Here is a 9,443-nt window from a genome sequence, read left to right as displayed (position 1 = left end):
GGTAAAGGTGATAAAACTACTACTAAAAAGATCAAGTCTTTGATTGATGAGGATGTAGAAGTCACTTCTTTAATGGCAATGATTGGGACCCAACCCTGTCAAAATCACTGAGTTGTTTAAGCTGGAACTGCCAAGGGCTTAGGAACCCTCAGACAGTTAGAATTCTTAGTCTGTTGACTAAGGAAAAGTGTCTCAATGTGATGTCTTTAGTAGAAACAAAGTGTAATAAGACTCGTATGGAGGAAGTTAGAAGAGTTTTAAAATTTGATGGCTACTTTACTGTGGAGAGTGTGGGTTGTAGTGGTGGTTTGGCATTGCTTTGGAAGTCAAAATGGAGTGTCAAGATTAGTAGCTTTACCAGATGGCATATCAATGCTATAGTGCAAGAGGATGAGAGTAGTCCTAGTTGGTTGTTTACTGATTTCTATGGCCATCCTAATACTTCGAAGAGGGAGGCTAGTTGGGAGCTTTTAAAAGCTCTCAAACCTCCACCACCAATGGCATGGATGTGCATAGGTGATTTTAATGAGATCACAAGCCAAAGTGAAAAGTAAGGAGCAGCTTACAAACCTTATAAGCAGATGGAGATTTTCAGACAAGCCATCAAAGTTTGTTCTTTGAATGATTTAACCACCTCAGGCCAAAAGTTCACTTGGTCTAATAACATTTATGGGAAAGAGTTTACCAAGGAGATGATTGATAGAGCCATGGTAAACCAGGAATGGCAAAACCTATTCCCAGATGCTCTTTGTAATGTTTTGCATGCTGTCAAATCTGATCACTCTCCTCTTCACATTAATATGGTAAGTCCGTCAATGGGGAGGATAAGGGCTCAATTTCTGTTCAGATATAAAGCACCTTGGCTGCAAAGGAGTAATGTGCCAAAACTATTGAAACAGCTTGGGGGAAGGGCACTATTGGAGACAATGGAGCAGCTATGATGAGGAACAAGCTTGCTAATAGTCAGGTTCTCCAGAAGTGGAATGCAGGAAACCAAAGGCAGGAATCAAGAGAGATCAGAAGAAGCATGTCTATGACTGGAGCACTTCAGGATCATGGCACGGGTGATCATGTTGAACTTGTTAAAAAAATGCAAATGGAGGTGGAACAGACTCTAGCTGCAGAGGAAACCAAATGGAAACAACAAGCCAAGCAACACTGGCTGAGATCTAGGGATAGGAACACTAAGTTCTTTCATATGCAAGCCACCCAGAGGAGGAAGACAAGTGCCATCAAAAGTATCAAGGACCAAGAAGGCATTGAGGTTATTGAACAAAGCCAGAATGGTGAGATTTTTACATATTACTTCTCTTCACTTTTTACCACCTCTAATCCTACTCAATTTGAAAATTGTCTGACTGGCTTACAAACAAAGGTCACTCACAATATGAATGTCCATCTTATGAGCCAATTTACTGAAGAAGAGATGAGACAAGCTATCTTTCAAATGAAACCATTGGGGTCCCCAGGTCCTAATGGGTTCCCTACCCAATTTTATCAAAGCCAATGGAAGATTGTTGGAAAGGATATCTGCAGGTTTGTTCTTCACTTTCTAAACCATGGTGGGCCTCTTAATGGAATCAATGACACTTTCATCACTCTCATTCCAAAGCTCAAGAGCCCACAAAAAGTTATTGTTTTCAGGCCTATTAGTTTGTGCAATGTAGTTTATAAAATTATCTCAAAAACACTTGCTAATAGGCCCAAAACAGTTCTTCCTATTATCATTTCTATGAACCAAAGTGCATTTGTACCTGACAGGCTTATAACTGACATCATCTTAGTGGCTTATGAAACTCTTCACTCAATGAACACTAGGATGAAAGGGAAATCAGGATTTATGGCTCTTAAGTTTGATATAAGTAAACCTTATGATCGAGTTGAGTGGAGTGTTCTTGAAGCAGTAATGGTCAGACTGGGTTTTTCTCAAAGATGGTGCTCTCTTATTATGGCTTGTATAACATCAGTGTTTTATTCTATTTTGCTTAATGGAAAGCCACAAGCTGGTTTCAGCCCTTCGAGAGGCCTTAGACGGGGCAATCCCCTCTCTCCTTACTTGTTTATAATGTGTGCAAAAGCATTATCTTCCCTCTTATTACAAGCTGAGATAAGTGGAAGCATCACTAGTGTTCCAATTGGGAAGTGTCCTCTTAGGATCAATCATCTATTTTTTGCCGATGACAGCCTTCACAGATCCTTGACATCTATGAACAGGCTTCTGGACAAGTTTTAAATAAGGAAAAGACTTATATATTTTTTAGTAGAAACTCTCCTAAAGCTATTAAGAGATATATATTGAACATAACAAGGATTAAAACTTATGGGTCCTTTGAAAAGTACCTTGGACTACCTGTTGTGGTGTGAAGATCTAAAGTTGTTGTCTTTCACTCACTTATTGCTAGAACTTGGGCAAGGATTTCAAATTGGAAAACAAAAGCTCTGTATGCTGCTGGTAAAGAGGTGTTAATAAAATATGTGCTTCAAGCCATTCCCACGTATGCTATAGGTATTTTTGTACTTCCCCACTCCGTTACTCCAAGACTCAACAAGCTATTGAAGAAATTCTTGTGGGGTTACAATGAAGACCACTCAAAGATCCAATGGGTGAAATGGGATCAGGTCAGCCACTTTAAGGATCAAGGTGGGTTGGGTTTTAGAGATTTCAAAAGTTTTAATGTTGTTATGCTTTCTAAACAAAGCTAGAGGATGATTCAGAACCCCTCATCACTTATGGCCCAAGTTTTTGAACAGAAGTATTTCAAAGATAGCAATCTGTTGGAGGCTAAAATGGGCTACAGCCCCTCATATGCATGGAGGAGTTTATTCACTGGTTTGAAGCTTCTCAAAAAAGGACCATTCTGGAGAATTGGTGAGAATTGGTGATGGGAGAGAGGAGTAAAGATTTGGGATGACAAGGGGATCCCAAGAACTTATTCTCTTAAAGTTGTATCTCCAAAACTATCATCTGGGAGTCACCACTTTGTTGCTGATTTAATAGATCCTGATCTGAAAGCTTGGAAGGTAAACACTTTGATTGAGTTATTTGAACCTAATGGGGCTGAGATGATTAAATCCATACCAATTAGCATGGGGGCAGAGAAGATAAATTGGTTTGGTTGTACTCTAAGAATGGTATCTTCTCTATTAAGAGTGCATACCATCTTCACAAAGATATTGAGGCCAGTTCAATGGGTGAGTCATCTCATGGTAGAAGCAAAAAGGATGGATGGAAAACAATTTGGAACTTGAAGACTCATAATGCGGTGAAAGTATTTATTTGGAGAGCTTGCAATGAAGCTCTTCCCACTTTATCCAATCTAGTGAAAAGGAAAGTTATTGAGGATGGTGCCTGCCCAGTTTGTGGTTTATATTTAGAAACATCAGGCCATGTATTGTGGGGATGTTCTGCTACCAAAGATGTGTGGAGTCTGAACTGTAGGAAGATCCAAAAAATGGCTTACCATAGTGAGTATTTCCTAGATATATGGAACCAACTAACCAAAAGTCTGGGCCAGGAAGAGCTTGAGGAAGCTGTTGTGACTACAAGATTGATTTGGACTAGAAGAAATGAACTCACTCACGGGAAGAGATTCACACACCCTAATGCTCTCATTATTTCCTAGAGGAAGTGATGTGATGTTAACCCGTAGGATTGAAATCCTTAAACCCATAATCAAATTGAAAACCCACCCAAGAAAGCCAATAATCAAGTCAAGTAGATCTAGACCCATTGAAATCTTGTTTCAAGAACCTAGATTTGGTGAGAACGCCACAAAAATTTTTGCCTTTGATAAGTTCTTAGTTCATTCAAGAACAAGTGGAGAAAACTAAAATTCTCTCTGAAAATAATTCATTCAATGTCTAACCTTCTAATGTGCGGCTACCATATTGTTTTAAAACCTTTCCCCAAGAAACCCTAGGCCGAATAAGGCCTTCATCAAAATAAGATATATGGGCCAAACATCCTCAAGCCCAAATAACCTAAACTAACTCCTATAGCTAATAATATAAGTCCTTTTAATGAATTAAACAGGTCCAAAACCTTCAATCACACAAACAAAACAATAGGCCCACAAGCTTATACTTATTGAAATAAAAATCTACACTAAATCCCTAAGTCATGTCGCCCCCTTCCATACCTTGTATCATGGATTAAAACCGGTTCTTCTTCTTTCAAGCTCATCTTGAATGTTGGGGTCTTACTAGATGAATTTGCAAACTCGTCCCAAGTGAATTACACCAAGCTTTGCATTGCTTCCTTGATCTTCTTAGCCCTTGACCTAATGATTGGCCTATCTGGAACATGCAAGTGATCTTTAAGACTCGGTCCACCATGGTGTCCGTCATGATATCTTTTAAAAATGCCAATATCCATCACAAAAAGGAGTCAAGCAGACTAATTCATTCACGGACCATATGACAGAAACCTACTGAGAGTGTTTATAAAGTTAATTGGGATGCAGCAACTAAAATTGCAGATGGGATGATAGGCATTGGTGTGATTGCTAGAGATTTCAAGGGTCAAGTTATTGGCACTTTTCAAGCTCCTAGAACCTTGAATGAGAACCCTTTTACTGTTGAGGCTTATGGCTTTTTGTTGGCTACTATATTTTGCAAAGAAATGGATCTGTACAAAATTATGCTCGAGGGGGATGTATTGCAAGTGGTCAATATGGTGAACCAGGCTGCAACAGATTTGAGCTTAGGTGGATTATTGATTGAAGATGCTCGAAATGTATTAAAATCTTTTACTTCTTGGTCTGCTGTTCATACAAGTAGAAGTGCTAATATGGCAGTTCATAGGTTGGCCAAAGAAGCTCTGGTTCTTGATGAAGACATGTATGTTTTGGAAGATTTTCTTCAATGTATTCAGTCCACTATTTCAAGTGAATTGATATAAGTCTTCAGTGATGAATTAGGTTCAGTTTTATTTCAAAAAAAAAAAACAAAAAAGTAGAATGGTTAAGAGGCGAGGAAATCAAATGAATAAATAACGAATCAATAGCTACGATAAGATAAATAATCATTTTTTTCATTGGAAAAGTAATAATAACATGGTAGAAAAGGTCAAAGACAAGTAATGAGAAATCAATAACCACTGTAAGATGAAAAGTCTTTCTTTTCCTCTATCGGATTAACAATCTCGAATGTTAAGAGACCTTTTGTCTTCATAGCAGATTCATAAGCTTTTACAACAGATTGACAACAAAAATAACGACCAAATTCTACAAAAACAGACATACAAGTAACACAAAGAATTAATATTCAAACAAGATCAAAATAATTTCATAGGTAGGCAAACAATAATTTCATAGGTACACAGAAAATTGAAACATGAACTCAGAAAAGAGAAGATTAAAATAATCACAAAAAATTGCTCGTATATGCAGGAAACATGAGTTTTTGAGGAAGTCACACAAATAAAATTTGGCATCCAGTCCACATCCTTGCAAGCAAAATCATGTTAGTAAAGGCAAAATAGAGACCAAGTGGAGGAGGTGGCGCGCGCACTGCCACGAACTGCTGCAGGGTAGTGGTAGTGCGCGCCACCTAATCACGGAGGCAGAGAGGGTTTGCTAGAGTGAGAGTTATAGAGAAAGAAAGAGAGAGACCCGGACGGAGAAAGAGAAAGAGAGAGACGGCGGAGAGAGACACTCACTTTTTTCCGGCGAGAAGGCGACGGCGCAGCAGCAGGCAGAATGAGTTTTCACGGCGGCGGGGAAATTTCACAGAGGGGAGAGAGAGACAATATCGGGATAGGAGGAATGTAATGTCGTTGGGGTTTTTTCAGTCTAATTTGTACTGGAAAATACCTTTAGCGGCTATCAATGTTACTCGTCTCATATCAAATTTATTATAATTTTTTTTTAAATATCACTGAAATATAAAAAAAAAAAATTAATTAATTTTAAATTTTTAAATTTTTCATATAATCGTCCGATCATTACAAGTTTTTAAAACTTAAAAAAAAACTACAAAAAATAATACAACTTTTTTAAATTTCAAAACAAAAATTTTATTAAAAAAATTATATTCGAACAATTTTTTACTTTATAATATTTTAAATTAACCGTTTCTCTCTTTTTTCATAAAATCTAATAAAATATCTTAAATCAAACTATTTTACTACTATTCACATAATTTTTATCTCCTTCATTACCTAAACATGGTCTTAGGACCTCCGGGAGTTGTCAAATGTTTTTGAATTGTGCAAATGGATAGAACTTGGAAGCAATAGAAGATCAATTACCTACTATTAATATAATTTTTATTTCATCTCATTATCCAAACATGGCATTAGACTTATGCAAGTTGTCAAATGTTTTTTAATTGTACAAATGGTTGGAACTTGGAAACACTAGAAGATCAAGTATCTACTAGGCCTGCAACCCAAGAGCCCAAGTCGATTTTGTGCATGATTCGACCTGACCCGGTTACCCAAAACGCGCCAACCCGATCTGACCCGTACGTACATGTAGGTCTGTACAGATGGATCGGGTTTTTTTTTTTTTCTTGATGAGTTCATTTCTGCACCCACTCTATTTGTTTGGTCTATTTTCCATACAAATCAATATCATTTCATTACTAAGGAGTGAGCAAAACACTAGTACAAAGCTATCAAGAGAAAAACTGTAAAATAAACATCTTTTTCTAGTATAAAGCCATCCCTCATAGCTTTAACCTCTACCAAACTATTAAAACCAATTCCATAATTTGTTGAGAAGCAGCAACAAAATTCCTCAATTTCAATTCCATAATCTGCAATTCCATAACATTGGGGAAGATCAAATCAGAATTTTTAATTCATGCAAACCATATACAAATGAGTGAAAATAAAAATATACCATTCATCTATTTTAAAGGGCATCCATCTATTTTAGTGAAATGGTCCCACACTACCGAGGGATCCTTATTTGCCCTCTTTTTACGAGGAGGGTGACTTGTGTTACTAGACAAGTTAATATTTGAAACCATTTGTGATCGATTTTTTAAAGGAGTAGCAGTCTCATTATCTCTTAAATTTATATGAGTGTTACCTTCGAAGCAATCCATATATGAGCTGACATATAATATTACATACAAAAATCAAGATATTAGTGAAATGTTTAAAATGTGAGAACTTTTCTAAAGCAAAGTATGATCTGAAGTATGATCTGCATGCACATACATTTCTTTTTCTTTTTCTTTTTCGACAAAAGAAGTTTTCTTGAGAAGGCAAAACCCAACCGGATACATCATGTGTAGTGTATATATGCGGCATAAGTCATAAAACTCATAGTGTAGGTCAAACAATGATGAGAGCATGCATACATGTGGCTCCACAATAACATCTACACTACTAATAAATGCTTGATCAATTACTGACATCAATATCAACTACTAGTAAATGCATGCATTAACAGGTGGGACACTACACTTACATGCACACACACACTTACATGATACATATATATAATATTGTGTGCGTGTGTATGTGTTTGTTGCTTAGAGGGGAGAGGTCTAGTCCTCTTAAAACCTGATACTGCCTAATTTTCTGTAGTGGTTATCCACACAAATAAGAAAAGAAAAGAAGAAGGAAGAAAACATCAACCACAAAGCTAACTTCATGAACTTGATTTGTGTCGGTGAACATATTCTTTAATGTGGTTGTGCCGACACCAATCATAAATTTACAGCTATACCAAGTTGGACAAACGGGAAACAGCTGTACATCCAAGCAGAAAACAAAAAGTTCACTGTTTAGCTGCCGGGTCTCATAATGCATCCAACATAGATAGGGCAGAGAGTGCCAAGAGGAGATCAACAAGGCTCCCCTCGCCCTGGCCTCCTCATCAATCCCTTGATGCAATAACCTTACAAAGGTGGGTTATATGAATCCTCAAAATCATTTTGTATTTTATTCATAGTTCAGTTCTTATTTACTCATGGATTCTGATTCTCTTTGTTGTTGGTTGCGGCTCTTAACTCGTGCTTGATAATTCCTTGATAGAATCCTTGCAGCTTTCAACTTGGGCACAACTTGGGCAATTCCTAGCAATTGCAGAGCCCTGAATTAGACAAATCCTGGCCATTCATTCGTAGATCAAGGGCCAGTGACCACCACTGAGCAAGTACCCTCTTATCACTCTATTTCCTTTCTTTGGGTTTCATCAACCCTTGCAAATGGAGATTAATCTCTATTCTATTCTCTCTCTCCTTATAAAGAGTAAAGACAATGACGTTAATCTCATCGTTGGCGTGATTTTTCTTCTTTTTCACAAAGAATCATTTGTTTAGTTTTGAGTTGTTGTTAGATTATCAAAATACTGTTTCGTATTATGCTAAAGGGGCATGCAGATCATCTTCCAGTAGACCCAACAAAAAAAACAGAGAGGGCATAGAGAGATTCAACAGAGATTGAAATCGGCTAGAGAGAGAAATTAAGAGAGAAACCTGTGATGAAGAACAGTGATGACGAACGGCGACCATGAGCTGTGACAACCCACAGCAACCACGAACTGTGACGACGAACGGCAATGAAGAACAATGACAATGAATGGAGAGGTGGCTAGGGTTTGCGGAGGAGGAGAAGATTCAAAACATGAGATTACACAGTTATTGGTTTCGACGAGTATTAGAATAAGCCAACCCGTTATGCAACTTGATCTAATGAACCCGGCTTTTTTCGAGTGGGCCACTTTCAGATCTTGCGGACGGATCAGCCCAAGGCCATTTATGCACAGCCCTAGTATCTACTAACTTTTTTTTTCAAAGTAGTATTTGTGCTTAACCTTCCAGTTTCTATTACAACTATAGAACAAGCATTTTCAGTTATGAATTTTGTTAAAATTAGGCTTTGCAATAAAATTTAAGATAAATTTTTTGTTGATTCTTTGATGATATATATCAAAAGAGACATTGCTGTCAAATTTAGTATATCAATCATACATGAATTCTGGAAAAATTGATTTGCCAAATTTATGTTATAGATGACTTTCTTTATTTTCTTTGTAAAGTGTATTTTACATTACTTTTGGATTTATTTAATGAGTTCTTCTACTTATCATCCTTACTGTAATAGCCCGCTAGAAATTTAATTGTAAAATTTCTATTAACTTTAGGAACCTCGTGAAGACCCCATAAGTTTTCACGAATCCATTAATCGTATAGGTTTTTGTCTAACTACATAGTTAATGTTATTATTTACTATGGTATCAGAAGTGTGTTTTTGATTATTGGAGATAGTTAGAAGTGTCAAAATGTATTATGGTTTATGCCATTAGACTTGGAGGGTTATTTAAGGTTTTATGGCGCAATAACATTTTTTCATATTTTCGGACAAAACGTCTTTTCAAAACTGTAGATATTATTGGATAAAAATATCTTAAGCTAATTTTGTGGATATTATTGGATAAAAATATTTTAAGCTAATTTCATGGATATTATTGGGTAAAAATATCTTG

General features: G+C 36.8%; 1 long non-coding RNA gene across 1 annotated transcript; it reads left to right on the top strand.

Annotated features, from left to right (window-relative positions):
- Positions 1-7,789: 7,789 nt before the first annotated feature.
- Positions 7,790-8,889, top strand: LOC122298535. The gene is made up of 3 exons (XR_006239438.1): positions 7,790-7,862; positions 7,991-8,111; positions 8,328-8,889. It is a non-coding gene; the product is annotated as an uncharacterized LOC122298535 (long non-coding RNA).
- Positions 8,890-9,443: the final 554 nt, after the last annotated feature.

Source organism: Carya illinoinensis, chromosome 16, assembly GCF_018687715.1.
Source record: "Carya illinoinensis cultivar Pawnee chromosome 16, C.illinoinensisPawnee_v1, whole genome shotgun sequence".
Taxonomy (NCBI): domain Eukaryota; kingdom Viridiplantae; phylum Streptophyta; class Magnoliopsida; order Fagales; family Juglandaceae; genus Carya; species Carya illinoinensis.
Note: the sequence above shows the minus strand (reverse complement) of the source record. Positions and strands in the feature narration are given on the sequence as shown.